Raw genomic sequence first — 18,097 nt, forward strand, 5'->3', positions numbered from 1 at the left:
ATGTAGTTCAAGTGTGGTCTCTGAACTCTGCCTCACCAATTTCTCCTGAATTAATTTCAGTGGTCCTCTGGTGTCACACCCAAAAACTAATTCAGGTGGACTAAATTTGGTAGACTCATTAGGTGCATCCTCAATTGCAAAAAGTACAGATGGAATTCCTATACCCTAATCATCAGGATAGTCATGACTATAAGCCCCCAACATAGTCTTTAAAATTTGAGGCCACAATTCCAATGTTCCCTGTGATTCTGGATGGTATACAGTGGATTTGAATTGTTTTATTCCTAAACTACCCATAACTTCCCTGAATAATTTTAATGTAAAATTTCATCCTTGATCTGATTGTCTCTCTTTGGGTAGCCCATATCTAGTGAAAAAAATTTGAGTAACTCCTTTATAATTCTTCTAGCTGTGATATTGTGTAATGGAATAGCCTTTGGAAATCTAGTGGACACATCCGTTATGATCATCAAATACTAATGCCCACTTCTTTTTTAGGTAGGAGTTCTACACAATCAATTAGGACCCTCATAAAAGGTTCCTCACATGCAGGAACGGGTATTTAAAAGGTGCTGGTTTTATCACTGCCTGAGGTTTTCCAGTTACCTGATATGTATGATATGTCTGGCAAAATTCAACCACATCCTTTTGTATTTTGGCTTGAGTTCTCCTTACTCTCAAATGACCTTCTACTGGTAATTTATGTGCTACCTGCAACACCTCCTTTCTAAAACCTACTCTTAACAGATTGATGAGCGCCTGGCCATTTCTCATCTGCCCGAAAAGTAATAGTCCCCATTTCCTCATCAAAACATCATTTTTAAGACAGTAACATTCTGGATACATTCAGATTCTTCTGAGTATGCTTTTTCACATAACTGCTTTAGTTTTTCATCTTTGTTGTAATTCAGTTAATTCCTCTGAACTAAAAATATTACTTTGTTACCATTTGTTTTTTTTCTCAACCATTTAATCAAACATGATTTCTGATAATTATACCTCAAATTCCTTACCTTTATTCTTTGATTTCTTTTCCTGTGTCAGCTTGTGGCTTTGTGACCTTGTCATGACTCAAGAAAAATCCCAGGATTGACTTCCTGTAATACCTCAGTTGCCTGATTTTCCACTGGATTTTCAACCACAGTAGGCAGCAATCCCACCTGCGATCTACCTATATCATTACTAAGGACAATTTGCATTCCTGGAGCTGAGAATTCCTCCAGTACTCTTATCACCACTTCTCCGCTTTTCACTGGAAACACGAACCTCGCCTCACTTAATGGAGCACTTCTCACCCTACCATGAATTTCACATATTACCACTTTTTCTGGCAACAGTCATTCTGAAATACACATCTCCTCAAAGATTGACATGCACTCGTATCTCTTAAAATTGTAATTTCTTTACCTACTCCTCCTGACACGTGAGTAAACCTTACTTTCGCGAGTAAATGGTCTAAGAAGTTCAAGTACTTTCTTCTAAACCAATCCCTGGCCAGGTTATACATTCTGGTACAACTTGATAACTTGCCTATATTTTGCTTTACCACTTCAACAAAACTCACTGGCTTAACCTCAGAGATAGCAGGAACTGCAGATGCTTGAGGCAGAACTACACAGTGTTGCACTGGAGGAACACTGCAGACCAAGCTGCTTCAGAGGAGCAGGAAAGTCTATGTTTCAGGTTGGGACCCTTCTTCTGAAATGGGGAGGGGGAAGGGAGCTGGGAAAAGAACAGAGAAGAGGGGTGGGGCTGGGGAAAGTAGGTGGGATAATGATAGGTGAGTGCAGGTAGGGAGAGGTGGGGATTGCTAGTAGGATAGGTGGGGTGGATAGGTGGGAGAAACAATGAACAGGCTATGTCAGGTCAAGAAGACGGGCGTGAGAGGAAGGGTAGGACGTGGGATGAGGCTGGGGTGGGGAGATTTTAAAAAAAACTGGTGAATTATAAGTTTCGGCCATCGGACTATAGGCACCCAAGGTGGAATGTGAATTGCTGCTCCTCCAGTTTGCGGATGGTGTCATTGTGACACTGGAGGCAGCCCAGGATGGACATGTAATCTGGGGATGCGGGTGTGGGGGGTGTAGAAGAGAGTTCAAATGGTTGGCAACTGGAATGTATTGTAGTTTGTCGCATACACAGCGCAGATGCTCTATGAAAGGCTCTCTGAGTCTATGCTTGGTCTCATCAATGTAGAGGAGGCCACAATCAGGAGCAGTGGGTACAGTAGACCAAGTTGGCAGATGTGCAGGTGAACCCTTATCTGATATGAAAGGTTTTCTTTTGGGCATTGAGTGGAGGTGACGGGGGTGGTGTAGGGGCAGGCATCAGATATGATGGGGTCAGTGTGGAGCAGACAAGGTAGTTGCAGAGTGAGCAGTCCACATGAAAGGCAGATGGGTGTGGGGATGGAAATAGCTCTTTGGTTGGGGTGATATGTAAGGACAAGAGGGATTCTGTCTTCATTTTTGTTGTGGGGAGAGTGTTTGAAGGCAGGAGTGAGGGAAATGCAAAAGTTGCAGTTGAGAGCATTTTTGATCACCAGAGAGGGGACACTGTGGTCCTTGATCATCAGAAGGGGGAAGCTGCAATCCTTTCCCTGGCCCCCTACACCTCATCTTCACTATGGACATCCAATCCTTGTACACTTGTATCCCCCACACAGATGGCCTAAAAGCACTCTTATTTTCTCTCCCGCAGACTCAACCAGTCCCCCTCCACCAACACCCTCATCCACTTACAGAACTTGTCCTTATCATGAAAAGCTTCTCCTTTAACTCCTCCCACTTCCTACAGACTAAGGGGTTGGCCATGGGAACCCACATGGGCCCAAGCTATGCATGCCTCTTCGTAGGATACGTGGAACAGTCCCTTTTCTGCTGCTACACTAGCACTATCCCCACCTCTTTCTCTGCTGCATTGATGACTGTATCAGCGCTGCCTCGTGCTCCCACGAGGAGCTTCAGCAGTTCATCAAATTTACTAACGCCTTTTACCCCAACCTCAAATTCACCTGGACCATCTCTGATACCTCCCTCCTTCCTGGACCTCTCCATCTCCATCTCCATCTCTGGTAACCACCCTGAATCTGACACCTATTTCCAGCACACCGAATCACACAGCTACTTGGACTACAGCTCCTCTCACCCTGCAAGGATATGATCTCCTAGTCATCTCTACCACTTCGGATCTGAAGGTGGGCATTCAACTCACGAACATCCACTCCCTTCTCCCTCCCCATTTCTGAAGAAGGGTCTAAACCCAAAACATGAACTTTCTGCTCCTCTTGCCGCGTGGCCTGCTCTCTTCCTCCAGTTGCACACTGTGTTGTCACTGACTTATCCTGTTTTCCCACATCCGTCTTCCTAGTGCTTTTCCTAAACCACCAACACTGACTTCAATGGCGTACTTCAATGTAGTGAAAACACGAGTTTTTTTTACTCTTCTTTCCACCTCATAGGTTGCCTTTTTTTACAGTGTGGTAAACTATCTTTGATGAGATTTCCTTTTCTCTTTCTACCTGAAGATTTCTCCTTTCCTCCAAGTTTTATCCCTCACAGATAGAATTTTTTGTCGTAAGACAGACTTTGATTTATGAACCAATTCAATCATCTGCCATTTTAGCTGCTAATGTGCACTTTTAACTCTCTGCTCTTCCGAGTTCTCACTCGTTAAGGGAGCAAGTTATTGAACTCCTCCAAAATAATCGACTCTCTAAGAGCGTCTTACGTCTGACTCTGCCTTTCTCTTTTTCTTATGCCTTAAATCATGATTCAAAGAGTTTTATTTACTTTTCCTATTCAAGCTTTTTCATTTGCAACTGAATTTTAACAATTTTCAAAGATTCTGATAACATTTCCAGCAATTTTAAATGCTGCACAATTGCCACAACTATCTTGCCTTTCCTAGCAGACCCAGGCAACCCCAAATCCAGTTTGCTTGCCAATTCCGAAAGAATGGACTTGCTCAATTTTTGTAAAACTCACTGAGTCACTTCTTCCACCCCCAAAAAGGTTATAAGTGACTGAGGGAGCCATTATGACACAAGGCACACCCTATGTAAACAAACCAAATTTAACAATCAAAAGACACTAATAACTACCATTTGTTGCCTTTGAATCCAGCAAACCTAAGCCCAACCTGGAATTAGTTAAAATACAGACAAAAAAAAAGATGAACTTAGAATAACAACTGAATTATAGATACCTATTACTAGTTACCTGTTCCAATACAGTAGCATCCCACAAAAAGGCAAACTCTGATGCAGATTCTCACATGCAGTTCTCCAATCCAGGAGGAAAGAAAAACCAAGAGAAATTTCAGAGAAAGTAGTAGCTAGAAGGCATTCACTGAAGCTTCCAACTCTTCTGCGACTCCAATGGCTTCTGATTAAAACTAAACCCAAAAACTAAAACATAAAGCTAGATCCACCGGCCTGAGAGAGCTGGCTATACTCAAGCTACTTCCAATATTCCAACGTTAAAAATTTTTAATGCCCCAAGGCCTCACAAATGGTTTACTTTCTTAGTGACAGCTCTTCACTTTTGCCTTATATCCTCTCTTAAGAAATAGATTAGAAGATGAAGTTTAATTTGGCTAAATGCAAGGTATTGCAAACAACAAGGGCAGGACTTATACAATTAAAAGCAGGACCTCGGTCGTGTTGCAGAGCAGAGACACCTAGGCATTCAGGGACACAATTCTTTGACATTTGCACCACACATAGACAGGGTGGTTAAGAAAGTGTTTAGCAAGCTTGCCTTCATTGTTCAGTCCCTTGTTTATAGGAGTTGGGACATTATGTTGAGGTTGTACAAAGCATTGGTGAGGCCTCCTCTGGAGTACTGTGTGCAGTTCTGGTCACGCTGTTGTTAACAGGAAGAATATTATGCTGGAGGAGGTTCAGAAGAGATTTGCCAGGATGTTGCCAGAAGTGGAGAGTTTGAGAAGCTAGAACTTTTTCCTCTGGAATATAGGTGGCTGTGGGTGACCTTACAGAGGTGTATAAAATCATGACGGGTTTAGATAAGGTGAATGGCAGGTATTGTTTTCTTAGATGGGAGATTTCAATACTAGGGGACATATTTTTAAGATGAGAGGAGAAAGAAAGATTTAGAAAAGGCCTGAAGAGCAATTATTTATTTATTTCCACAGTGGTTCGTGTGTGGAATAAAGAGAAGTGGTGAATGCAGGTACAGTTACAACGTTTAAAAGCCATTTCAATAAATACATGAATAAGGAACGTTTGGAAGATTTGGGCCAGGTCCAAGTAGATGGGTCTAGTTTAGCTTGGGATAACATTCAGCATGGAATGGTTGGATTGAAGGCTCTGTTTCTGCTCCAAATAACTATGATGCTAATATTTTCTGGACTTAGATTTCTGTTTTACAGACCCAGGAGTCAATTTAAAAAAATCTCTCAGGAGTTACAGCTCTAACGAAAATCACTTGCTTACTTGAAATTCTTGAAAATGTGAGTTTCCAATTACCAGCTTTCGGTCTACCTTGTAAAATCCAAAGATGTGGACCATTACTACTTCCCAAAGATTTAAACATGTTGACTGCGATCAGAACTGTACATTTAGGATCAATCTACAGCTGTCAGCCATTTGGCTTTGTTGATAGAACTTTCAGTGGGCATGTGAAGTCATTTCATTCTATCATTTGTATTTATAAGTATCACTGCAGAGCCTTTGATTTTTGTGTTAAGTGTGTGTGCATATGGAATTAAGAGAATATATATGATTTTAATTCCAGATCTTTATCTTTGATGTTAGCCAGTGTTTGCTGCGTGCTTTAAAAATAATCTTTGTTTATAATTAATGTACTCCAGAATCACCCATTTAAAGTTGCCTGGTGAATATTTTTCATTTTGACTAGTAATATAAATATAGCAACATTTGGCCATTTTGATAATTAAACAACCTTATATAAATAATGACAGGAAGAGTAGTGGAGCCCCATTATCAGCACAATTCTCCCGTCATGGTCATGATATACCTTTGGTATGGTCAATGTAAAATTGAATTTGGAGTAATATTAATTGATTAAAAAAAGGACAGCCAGCAGGTTTCTCATATTATAAAACAAAATGGCATGAGAAGCAGCTAAAATTTTCCCTCATGGGAAGAAGTACCCTTGATTGGTTTACAAGATTTTATGGTCTTATGATCCCTAACCTTGTACCAGGAGGCCTAGGTTCAAGTCCCACTCAGAAGAGTGTAAGAACATCTCTGAACAGGTTGATTGAAAAAACAGGTTAAATAAGAAAGGAAATGAAGATATGATCAAAGTCTGAGCACGGCATTGGGGTTTGCTAGAGATACAAAAGGGAACAGGAACACTAAATGACAAGTCATCCCATTTAAGAATACAGTCGCAGATGAAGCAACTCAAGCTAGAAAAGATAACTGAAATTTAAAATAAACTTGAATTTGCAAATAACAATAAAGCTTTGGTTTTGGAAAGGGAAATGGGGCTGAAAAGGCTGTAGCAGAGTTTCAGGGGAGTAAAAGATTGCAGCCTTAAGAGGCTGGAGTTTGAAAAACCTCAGATGCAGAGTAAAGTCCCGATCTGCAAAATGCACAACCAACTCAAAATTCATTGAAGGAGGTGCTTAAATGCCCAACCAAAACTTTAAAAAGAGTGTAGAGGCATTCTTCATTATGTTTGAAAAAGCAGCAAAACAAATTAAATGGCTTAACAAAAACTGGGCGCTGTTTATGCAATGTAGGTTGACAGGGAGAACATGAGGTTTACACATCGCGTAAGAAGTTCTGATTGATTACAACAGTAAATAAAAGATTATTCTAGGTTCAGACAAATTAGTTCCATAGATAAGCAGGGGAATGTTTAAAAATAAAGAAATAGTCTGGCAGTCATTTAATGCAATTAAATGGTAATACAAAATAGGGCGGCACAGTGGTTCAGTGGTTAGCACTGCAGCCTCACAGCACCAGGGACCGAGGTTCAAGTCAAGCCATGAGCAACTGTCTGTGCAGAGTTTGCACATTCTCCCCATGTTTGCGTGGGTTTGCTCTGGTTTCCTCCCACAGTCCAAAGATGTGCGGGCTAGGTGGATCAGCTATGCTAAATTGCCCATAGTGTTCAGGGGTGTGTGGGTTATAAGGGGATGGGTCTGGGTGGGATGCTTCAAGGGGCAGTGTGGACTTGTTGGACCAAAGGGTCTGTTTCCACACTGCAGGGAATCTAATATATAATTTTAGCTTCAGACACTGTTGGGAGGAATGGTTATCGTGGAAAGTAGCAACAAGCAAATTTGCTACACCATGGTTTGCTCTGCTGCATTGGAGAGGAGAAATAAGGGTAGGAAAGTTATAGTATTAGAAGATTTAATCATCAGCGGAACAGACAGACATTTTGGTAACCTGGTATAATGCTTGCTGGGGCTAGTATCAAGGATGTCTTAAAGTGGCTACAGGAGATTTTGGAGTGGGAGAGAATGAACATCCACTGGTTATGGTACACACTGGTACCAATGACAATGACAGAGATAAAAAAAATGACATTCTAAAAGCCAAATGTAGCGACTTAGGAAGTAAGTTAAAGAGTAGGTTCTCAAAGAGAGTGATCTAAAGATTGTCCACGTCAGAGTAAAAATAGTAGGAAATGTCAGATCTTGATTGCAGAGATGGCGAGAGGGGAACAAGAGTTTCAGATTCCTGGGATATTGGGACTGGATCTGGGGGAGGTGTTAACAGTGACAAGATGGATGGTTGTACCTGGCTAACACCTGGAACTGGTGTTCAAAAGGGAGTATTTGCTAGTGTTGCTAGTGTGGTTGGGGGGTTTAAACTAAAATGGCAGTCAAATGAAATCTATTTGAGATAGTAGTCAGGGAAACATGGGAAAAATAAAACAAAACACAGGTAAGGTAATAAGAATTATTGGTAAAGAATTCAAGGGCAAATATCAAACAGATCCACAGTGCAAAATAATGTGAACAGGATGAAGAATATTAAAAATTTAAGCCTTAACACTTTGGGCCTTAACATGAGGAGCATCTAGAATAACATCAATGAATCAGTTTACAAGTAGATACAAGTGGTTATGAGAGCTGAGATTACAGAGAAGTGGCTGAAGAGGGTCCAGGGACAGGAACTAAATATCCACGGGTATTCAGTTTTCAGGGCAGACCAAAAAAAGGGGAAAAGGATACGAGGTAATATTGCTAGTTAAAGAGGACCTCAATGTAGTCATGAGGAAGGATATTCACTCTGGAGAAATGGAATCTTATGGGCAGACCTTAGAGATACCAAGGGGTAAAAAAAAATGGAGGTTGTATACAGAACTCAAAATGTAGAAGCAATGTTGAAGAAAGCACTGTAACAGGAATTTAGATAAAGCAATAGAGCAATAAATCAATAAAGAAACAGCTGTAATTTAGAGCAATTTCAATCTTCATATAGATTTGGACAAATCAAATCAGTGATAATTCCTTAGAGGAGGAATTCCTAGAGTATGTACAACATGGTTTGCTGCATCAATACATTCAGGAACCAAAATAGAGAACAGGTAGGTCACCCTAGACTGGGTATTGTGCATTAAGGACAGAATATTTGGCAATCTAGTTGTGCAAGGCTCCTTGGGGAAGAGTGGCTGTAATACAATGATCTTCACAAAGAATTCTGAGAGTGATGTAGTTGATTCCGAGACTCTGAATTTAAAAAAAGGAAACTATGATGGTATGAGGCAAGAATTGGCTATGAAAACCGAGGGGCACTGCTTGTTAATTCTTCATTCTTGTCTAACACAACCTCTGTGAAGGAAAAAACAGAGTTAATGTTTCAGGTCCGGTGATTCTTCCTCAGAATTTGAGGAAGGGTTATTGGACCAGAAATGTCAACTCCGTTTTTACTTTCAGATGCTGCCAGACCTGCTGAGCTGTGACAAGAGCAGAGATGACTTGCTGTAATTGTACGGGGCTTTGGCGAGACCACACCTGGAATACTGTGTGCAGTTGTGTCTCCTTATGAGAGGCTGGATGTCCTGGCTATGTAGTAAGTACAACAAAGGTTTACCAGACTGATTCCTCGGATGGCAAGATTAATGTATAAACAGAGACTGCATCAGTTAAATCTATATTCACTGGGTTTTGGAGGGGTAGGGATCTCAGAAACCCATAAAATTACATTTTGTAATTAGAATTCATGTAGAAGGCCAAAGGGCTGCAGCCGGACAGGCAGCATATATGGCTAATAATTATGAGCTGATCCATAAAATGAAACCTTTTGTTATGTCACTCCCATAAACCAGAAAAGGATAAAAGGTGGGAGAGTGAAAGCAACGTGAATAGCCTGTGTAAGGAAAGGCCAAAAAAGCTCAAAGAACTGTGGATGCTGAAAATCAGAAACAAAAACTGAAATTCTGGAGAAGGGTCACTGGACTTGAAATATTAACTCTACTTTCACTCCACAGATGCTGTCAGACCTGCTGAGTTTATCCAGCATTCACTGTTTTTGTTTTGGTGAGGAAAAGGCAGCTAGGAATGCTCTGAAAATTCCTCCTCAAACCAGATAAAAAGAAGATGAAATCTGAAGGCCTCAATATTTCCAAACAAATTTAAAGAACCTGGAGGACAATTGCAAATTGCTCCTGCCATCTGATTTCCCTTCCTTCACATGCAGTCACACTCACCTATCCCTGGACACGGGTCATATGAAAAGACCCCATCCTAAGGAGTGCCAACTGCTTCCTGGCACAAAGAATCTCAGTAACCTTTCACCTACCTAGTGCATCAGCATTTGTAGTACAACCTCCAGGTCAAATTCTGAGCCAAAATTGCTTGAACGTCAACACTTAAGCGTAGACTCTTTGTCCTGGACCAAATTAGAGCTCAGGAGTTCCCACATTCTGCAACTGACACATATCTGTCCTGCCATCCCTAATTTGTTCTAATTAGTATTTTTTATATAAAACTGAAAAATTTTGTAGCTAAAGCAAGTATGCATTTTACTAAAATTACCACGAGTTGATAACCATTACGGGTAAACCTTAAATCACATAACAGACACTCACCAAGTAACTAGCCTCTTTTCTTGAAGAAATGAACAAAAATCCTAAACTAATTAGAAAAGAAAAAGTAAAAGGACACCTCTTTCCCTTCTACCTATAAGTCCCTTAATCACCTAAATCCAAATCATACTCAGGTGCAAAGTTGGCTAGTTGTGCATGCTGCTGGTTATGTGACTCAGTTACAGCTGTTATTTTTTATTTAAGAGCATTCAATGTTTCTTCTAGCAGACACCATGTAAAAGCCCTATTTAAGGCTGGGGACTTAAAAATTCAAACTACAGATTTCAGTTTAATGTTAACTAATTCTAATTCAAAACAAAATTATATTTGTAAAAAAAAGATTAAAACTCTTACCCACCAAGTGCCACCATTCAATTCACACTGTTGTTCGAGAGATTGCAACATGCAAAAAATCATCTGCATTTTCTATATTACAACAATACTTTACTGGCTGTAAAGAGCTTTGGGATGCCCTGAAGTCTCAAAATATTCCATGTTAATGCTAATTTTGATTTCTTTTATGACCACAAAAGAGAAAGCTTCTTTCGCTCATTGGAGATTACTCAGAAAGGACCCAAAGTCTTCCTTCACAGCAAAAATTCTTTAAATGATCTAGATCATCTAAGCTTTAAATTTCTAGATCTGCCTCAGTTCACGTTTTTGTGAAAACTTTCGTGCCACTCAAGACTAATGGCACTTGCTTATATCAAGTTTACACACTATCACCAAAGTAATAAAATTGTTTGGCAAAATCTAATGCATTAGTAGTGGATGCGGCAAACTTGGTAGTCCATGAACAGATTGTGCCACAAACCACTTTTCAACATTTATTTTCTTTTCTTGACTTGAAAAAGAGTAATGGAAAGATCTACTCTTTGGGATTACTATCACATATTTATTGCTAGGTAAATGGGTTTTTAAATCTATTTGCAATAATGCTTCAATACTGGCACATTAAAAGCAAAAGGTCAGCAGACTTGTTTGACTTTCAAAGAAGTTTAAATAGTATCCATCAAGAGACTTCATGACCATTCCAAGTTAATAAGCATGCTTGAGTACAGAACATTCTGTTTTTATGATATTTTAGTGAATGACAGTCAAAATTGCCTTTATCCTTCAGCAAGCAATAATTCAGGCCTTGATCATTTACTAAATTGTAACCAATTCCTAGTCATCTTTAACTTATCAAAACAACCAAACATTAAAATAACACAGTTTCTGAGGGGCTTATCTGCAGAAAAAAGTAAAATATCAGATTTCCTTCCATCAATCTACAAATTAATCATGTCCTTGGGGTTATGGTGAGCAGGCGGGTAAGTGGAGCTGAGTCTCAAAAAGATCAGCCATGATCTTATTAAGTTGCGGGACAGGCTCAAGGGGCTAGATGGCCTACTCCTGCTCCTAATTCTTATGTTCTTGCTCAATCATGTCTCCTTAAAATGTGTTATGATCTGGAAGAGGAGTGGAATGAGAAGGATGTAATAAATATTTTTTAAAAGTGTCATCGATCAATACAGAAAGAGCAGGAAGAGACAGCGGTAATTCTTGCAGAAGGCTAGTCCAGTTACAATGGGCAAAATGGACTCCAGTAAGGTCACTTAGCATTGGCTACATAATCAACTGGGCAGAAGTTGCATTTTGATTATATAGCACCAGAAGGTAGCTTCTGTTCCCATTCCTTTTGAGTCTTAAAAATTTGTGTTATAAAATCTACACAGCAGATGACAACACAGTGGTAACATTAATATTAATTCACTAATAGAAGTTCAAATCATGCCAGGATAGATGAAGAAATTTCAAGTGTAATTAATTATTCTGGGATAAGATGAAACCGTTAGATTGTTATAAAATCTCATCTAGTTTACTAAATTTATTTTGAGGATAAAATCTGCTGTCCTATTGTAGTTTGTGCTGCATATAACTTCAGACGCACAGTAATGATTTTTATGTGGCCTATCCAGCCACTCATTTCAAAGGCAATTGGGGATTGCAAATAAATGCTGTCACACTCCCAACACAAGTACGGATGAAAACCAACTCAGAGGCAGGTGCTTAACTAAACATTTTTGACTTTGATTAGATTACTGGGGCAAGCAACGAACATTCCGGAAATCAGTTACTATTCAGTATTATTGTGGTAGATTTTTTAAAATTGAAGTTGCACAAATACAGTTTATAACTATACTCTGAATACATTTTACAAGATAGGGCATTGATATTCACGAAATTTGACAATGGGAAATGAGTGGAAGTTGCTATTTTACAAGCAAGAGTATTTTCCAGGTACAGCAGGAATATTCAGTCCACCCCAAGGAGGGCGTCAGCCTCCAGTGAAAGCTGCAATCATGGATATCATCTGCTCCCATCCATCCACTATACCATCAGGCTTCTTAAATATTACTATTTATTACCCAATCTAAAATCTGCAACTTCCTTTCCTTTTTTTCTATTTCTATGATTCAAGTGTCTTATATACAGAAGTGTTCACCTTTGATGAGTCATTAAAGCTGTGTTTTCAGCCAGCCTAACTTCACCACTTGCATTTCCCTCCTTCAAATCTTCCGCCTCCCTCAAGCTCACATTAATATCCACCTTTTTCTGCCAAGCATTTGGTCACCACTCCTACACGCTATTCAGCTCAAAAATAATTTTCCTCTGGCTCATTTTAATTGCCTTGGGATATCTTTGCATTACTTAAAAATTAAATTATTTTAGTTTACACGAAGTTCTTTAATTAATTGAGCATGACATCCAAATTCTTTTGTAGACCATTATGGGTACTTCACTGGTTAGTAAATGCATGAATAGATTGGAATATTAAATTCAGTGAGCAGCCCCATTCCAGGCCGATCACAATAGAAGAACATGGAGGAAGCAGTTGAAGAAAAGCTTTGGATAGATGACTCTGCTTGAAGAACACTTACAGCAATGGCTTCAGACTGCAATAATGGGTCACTGAACCATGTTCATTTGTGTCAGGTAGGACTGCAGTCAGAGGAGAATTTTCTGATCTTAGTTTTACAAGGCTCTTTGCTATTGTGGTCAGAGATGCCCTCGTCCCATGAGTAAAAAAAATGCTGCCTTAATGCATTGGATAGTTAGTCTCACTTGTCCTGGACACAATCCAAAGCTACCATGAGGTCTGTCAAAGAGCATCACTGCTGGAATCTGAAACCAATGTTCATGAATAGATCGGTATGCATTGTTCCATGGCACTATTAGAAATTACATCAAAAATAAAGAACAGCATCTTATAGATACTACTTATAGATACTTGCACATAAAATGCTTGGTTTTTGTTACAGATAATAAATCATGCACTGTTTGCTTGTATTAGAGGTCAACAGTATACCGTAAACAAACAGGTTTCATCTGTAAATGAGGGATCTCAGGTCAAGATTAAGATCCAAGCAACCAGCATGGGAATTTACAATCCTGACTAGAAAAGCTAATAAGTGATTATTTCTGTTTCATTTCCTGTATTAATGTGCACAAGATGGAATAACTGCATATCTCTGTCACCTGTAGCCACAACTGAAAAAGGATCACAATAAAAGTAACAAATACCTAGGTACAAAAAATGAATGTGAAAAAGACTACTGTTAATGGGAATGTAAAGATTAAGAACATTTTGCCAATGAGGTAAAAGCTGAAGGCCTGTGACGTTGATCAAGGCCCACCAGGCTGGCAGCTGTAAAACTACATTAAAGGCAAGGTCTGAAAGAAGTTTTTTTTTGAAAGGTAGAATCTACTCAGGGGTTGGCCAGGCACAATTGGATGCCTAAAGATACGACTCGAGCCAGCAGACAATTGAGACATGACAGGCGATAAGGGAATCACCTATTTAAGGCAAAATAGGGATATTTTCCCCTCATTGGAGTTAACGTATCTTTAGAACTACTATCCTCAAAAGGCAGCAGAAGCAGAGTGCTTGAGTGACCATTTTATTGATAAGCACGTGGAACTTGAACCCAGGTGTCTCAGGGCAAGGGTAGGAACACGACCGCTGTGACATGACGGGCCACTGACCATAGACGAGGAGACTTAAGCAATGGGACTCAACTGTCAGGGATTAGAACAGGAACAGGCCTGGGTTAAAGTCCCATTTGCTTCAGGGTGTGTAATAACACCTAAGCAGAAAATACTTAAAATTGGCAAATCTGTGAGAACTGATGAACTTAACAGAACAAGAAAGTACTAAGAGGTTTTTTGTTAAATTACTGAAAATTGATAGTTAACAGAAGGGTACACTGTCTGGTTGGAAGACAGTAATGACAAAACATTTAAAACTGTCATTCAGACAAACAGAAGAGAAGCTCCTTACACAGGTTTTAATGGAACATGGTATAAATGATATGTATTTTCAGGCAGGTACCATTGATTTGTTTAAGGCAGAACCTTATAAAAAGTGTTTGAAGCAATGGTAGAGCAAAGGATTGGGGAGCAGATGAAATCCAGTGGGATTCATACATTCATTTTGGCAGCCAAAGAGGACATGTTGGGCTAACAGCCACTGTCATTTAAAGTTCTTTAAACTATAAGCTAAATGTATTTGGAAATAAAAGATTCTCAATCCCAATGAGAAGACAACTAAGTATAATTTAAATCAAAAAGCAAAATAAACTGAGAAAGTGTCCTTCAATTATTGTGATAAATTGCCTAGAAATCAGAATTCTATTTTTTTCATTAATATGGTTTGAAACAAGATAAATTATGAAACAAGCTATCTTTACGACCATCCCTGATACTCTGTAGTATGTGCCACCGCTGCCACTGTGCAGTACTGGGCAGAGTTGTTTCAGGTAATCCACTGCCACCAATCCTCTTTAAATCGCTAGATAGAAAAAGATTTTTAAAAAGATTGAGGAATACCACGATAGAGTTTCTACAGAAGAAGCACTGTTTTTTTGGATAACAGGGTTTATTGCAAGGTTTATAGCAGTAAATACAGTGAAACCTAATCAGGACCTTAAGGTTCTGCTCCTTCCAAAGGTCCAAGATGAACACCTCTAGAATGCATGTGACATCAGTAGAATAGGTGGAGCAAATGTAACATTAACCGCTTCAGAGCAATAACTTTTCAAACAAACAGTATTGTTACACCTCACTAGGGTAACTACTGGAAATCAAGTTCTGCTATTCCTGGAATCATTGTAAAAATTAAATATTTTATAAATGTATCCAAAAGTCTGCAATTTACCCAACTGTCTTTTCAGACCCAGGTTGATCAGCAGTATGGATCAGGTTTCTGAACTCAACAAGGTTTACTATTCATTAAAATAAATGATTCAAGCTACAGATGAACAATTATGAAATGTGATATAACTCTACTACTTAAAACTCTGACCTTCTTATAAAGTTCCCCCACATACCAATGCAGACAGACAAGAAAATATTGGAGATATAAGTGGAGGAAAATAAACTGTTCAATAGTCCCCATGCAGAGTTTGCAGAAATAATCCCTTTTATAGATTATCACATGGATGTTGGCAGGCAAACAGTTATCACCCAGATCTGATCATCATTTCACTGACCAATTAGTCATTTGTTGCCTGCCGAATCTCATTTGGTACATACTCCCCGGTTCTGGTCCCTCAGCAACCAAACCATCCCCATTGCTTGAACAGATAACAGTGCAAACAGCACTTACAATAATTATGGCAGCTGGCTTTTTTTTAGAAAGTGCTGCAATCCCTCCATAACCCATGGTTTCCCAAAAGTCCCTTTTCCCTTTTCAGTTCACAATCAAAAACGAAAAAAAAAATGTCTTTATGAAAGTCACGATGATAAAACTTTCCTTTTCTGACAGGAGTGGAGCTAAATCTTTTTAGTAAAAGAGGCAAATTCAGGGAGAGAGGGCTACACCATATGTACAGTATCTTATACAGACACGCACAGCAGTGAGAAATAGCCTCAAATTGTTGAACTTTGAGTGTAAGCTGTGATTGATCCGAGAGTCATTTGATGGCTAAAAAAAACATGCATTCAAATACAACACAGAAGACAAAGGAGTGGGACGATATTTTAAATTATCCCAAGGGAAGGCGTCATTCTGAAGATTAGGACTTTGACCTTGACTAGCTCTCTCCCAGGTTCATTCAGACCATCAGGGTGAAACCTGTTCTACCATAAGAAACCGATAGAGAGTTGCAGGTGAATATAACGGGTCATGGGGTTCCCCTGCATCAAGTACATCCACACACCAGCCTGATCGAATTACAAAGACTTGCCAGGCAGTGACCAAAAAGAACTGCCGGCACACTAAAGGCTTTTTAGACGGGAGCCCAGCCTGGGAAGGGGATGGATGAATTAATTTCCACTCTAAACCCCCACACAAAACAAAAACACGACCGGCTGGGGACATACGGAGACGACCCGGTCTAAACGTGGAGGAGATCAGAGAGTCCCCAGCAAAACAAAACGAAGGCGACAGACGACGATTTTCTCACGATTCAACCCTCAAACGCGCTTCTGTCAATTTGGCGAGTCTGAAATCATTCATTTTTGTGCGGATGACACCCGTTCAATCTTAGCAGCAGAGCACGAATGTCACCATTCCGAAAAAAAATCAGCGCACAATGGAACGTTCGCATTGCTTGCGAGAACGAAGGCGTGAGTTGGATGACTTACCTCAGAAATGACAGGGCGAGTTAAGGATTGTATGATGCACAGATGGCGCCGTTATCTGAAGACGAGCTCAACAGCGTACCACTCCCGTCCCTCTGCCCTCCACCCGCCGCACTGGATGTCGTTCCGGCAGCAGCGCAATAAAAACGGTTGGGTCGCCACCGGCTTCGGCGCGGGGGGAGGGGGCGTGGCCCGCACGCGCAGCAGGTGTGCGCCGGCGCCAAGCACAGGGCAGCAGGTAAGCGTTTCGACGCCTTTGACTGTCATTCCTCTTTCTAGTTCTGATTTTTCTTTTCGTTAACGGTGCAACGTGTTTTGTTTGTCGAAGGGCTGCACCCCAAAGGGAGAGGGGAAAGCCTAATTGGAAATGGGTAGGGAGGTGGAAGGAGATTTTTGGCTTTTGAGGGTGTAGGAGGCCGGAACCACGAGTGATTTCGAAGGCAAATTGGATGGACACTTGAAGGAAGTTGCAGGGCCACAGGGATAGTGTGTGGCAGAATCGAGACAAATTGGCTCCTTCTTCATTGGGTTCGCGTGGATTTGATGGGCAAAATGATCTCCCACGCTATAGGTCAAATTAATAAGCCATATGCCGACCTGCTTTGTGTCGAGGCACTTCAACTCTCGTGCAGCTAGTAACTGAGTCCCCTTCAAGATTTGGAAATCATTGATTGTGCGTTTTCGGGTTTAAAAATATATTTAATTTTAGATTCGTAACCAAGAACCGAAACATTATCCTACGTTTATAAGGTGCATCGGTACCTCCGCTCTTTTGTTGGCCAATGTTTGTTTAGCTCCTGGACGTCAGAACCATATCATTTGGGTATCAGACCACCCAACATTCAGCAAAGAGAGGATTGAAACATCTTCCCTACATTTGCAATCATCTTCAAAAATAATCGCGATTAGGGCGAATTTACATCTTCACTGCTAACCCTTAAAAAATCCTAGCCTTTCTACACTATTATAACTACAAAGCTTCAGGAATATTGAGTATAGTGTTTTCTGAAGTTATTACACCACTGACCCACACCACCCACCTCAAGTCTCACTCCCATGCAATTGAAAAATAACCAGCTGCATAGAATTAGTAATTTTGTGGATACACACCTTGTGCTGTCAATTTGCCAGTTCTCCTGCAGTGCTTTACTCAAAAGATTGTGGATTTCTGAATAAAGTTGGTTGATTTTCACTTTGAAGGAGAGACCATTTAAGAGTTCTGCTTCCATTTCATAGTTATCCCCTTTTTGAAGGGCCAAACTTCATTTACTACCACAAGAAACTTAAGAAAAAGGATAAACCTATATAACCCGGCACAGTGAAGGCACAATGATTGAACTGAACCACTTATCAAAGCCATTTCATTAGCTCAATCCCACCAGTGTGTTTTCTTCACAGCCGTGTTTTCTGAGTGGTTGTTGTTCAGATATGAAGGA

General features: G+C 40.1%; 1 protein-coding gene across 4 annotated transcripts in view; it reads right to left on the reverse strand.

The window, feature by feature from the left end:
* Nucleotides 1-16,866, reverse strand: part of tmem269 (transmembrane protein 269) — a 90,175-nt gene extending 73,309 nt beyond the window's left edge. For all 4 annotated transcript variants that reach the window (XM_048561594.2, XM_048561592.2, XM_048561593.2 and 1 more), the window contains exon 1: nucleotides 16,665-16,866. The gene's annotated coding sequence lies outside the window, so the exon portion shown is untranslated. The remainder of the gene's footprint in view (nucleotides 1-16,664) is intronic.
* Between the last annotated feature and the right edge of the window lie 1,231 nt (nucleotides 16,867-18,097).

This window comes from Stegostoma tigrinum, chromosome 28 (assembly GCF_030684315.1).
Source record: "Stegostoma tigrinum isolate sSteTig4 chromosome 28, sSteTig4.hap1, whole genome shotgun sequence".
NCBI classification, from domain to species: Eukaryota; Metazoa; Chordata; class Chondrichthyes; order Orectolobiformes; family Stegostomatidae; genus Stegostoma; species Stegostoma tigrinum.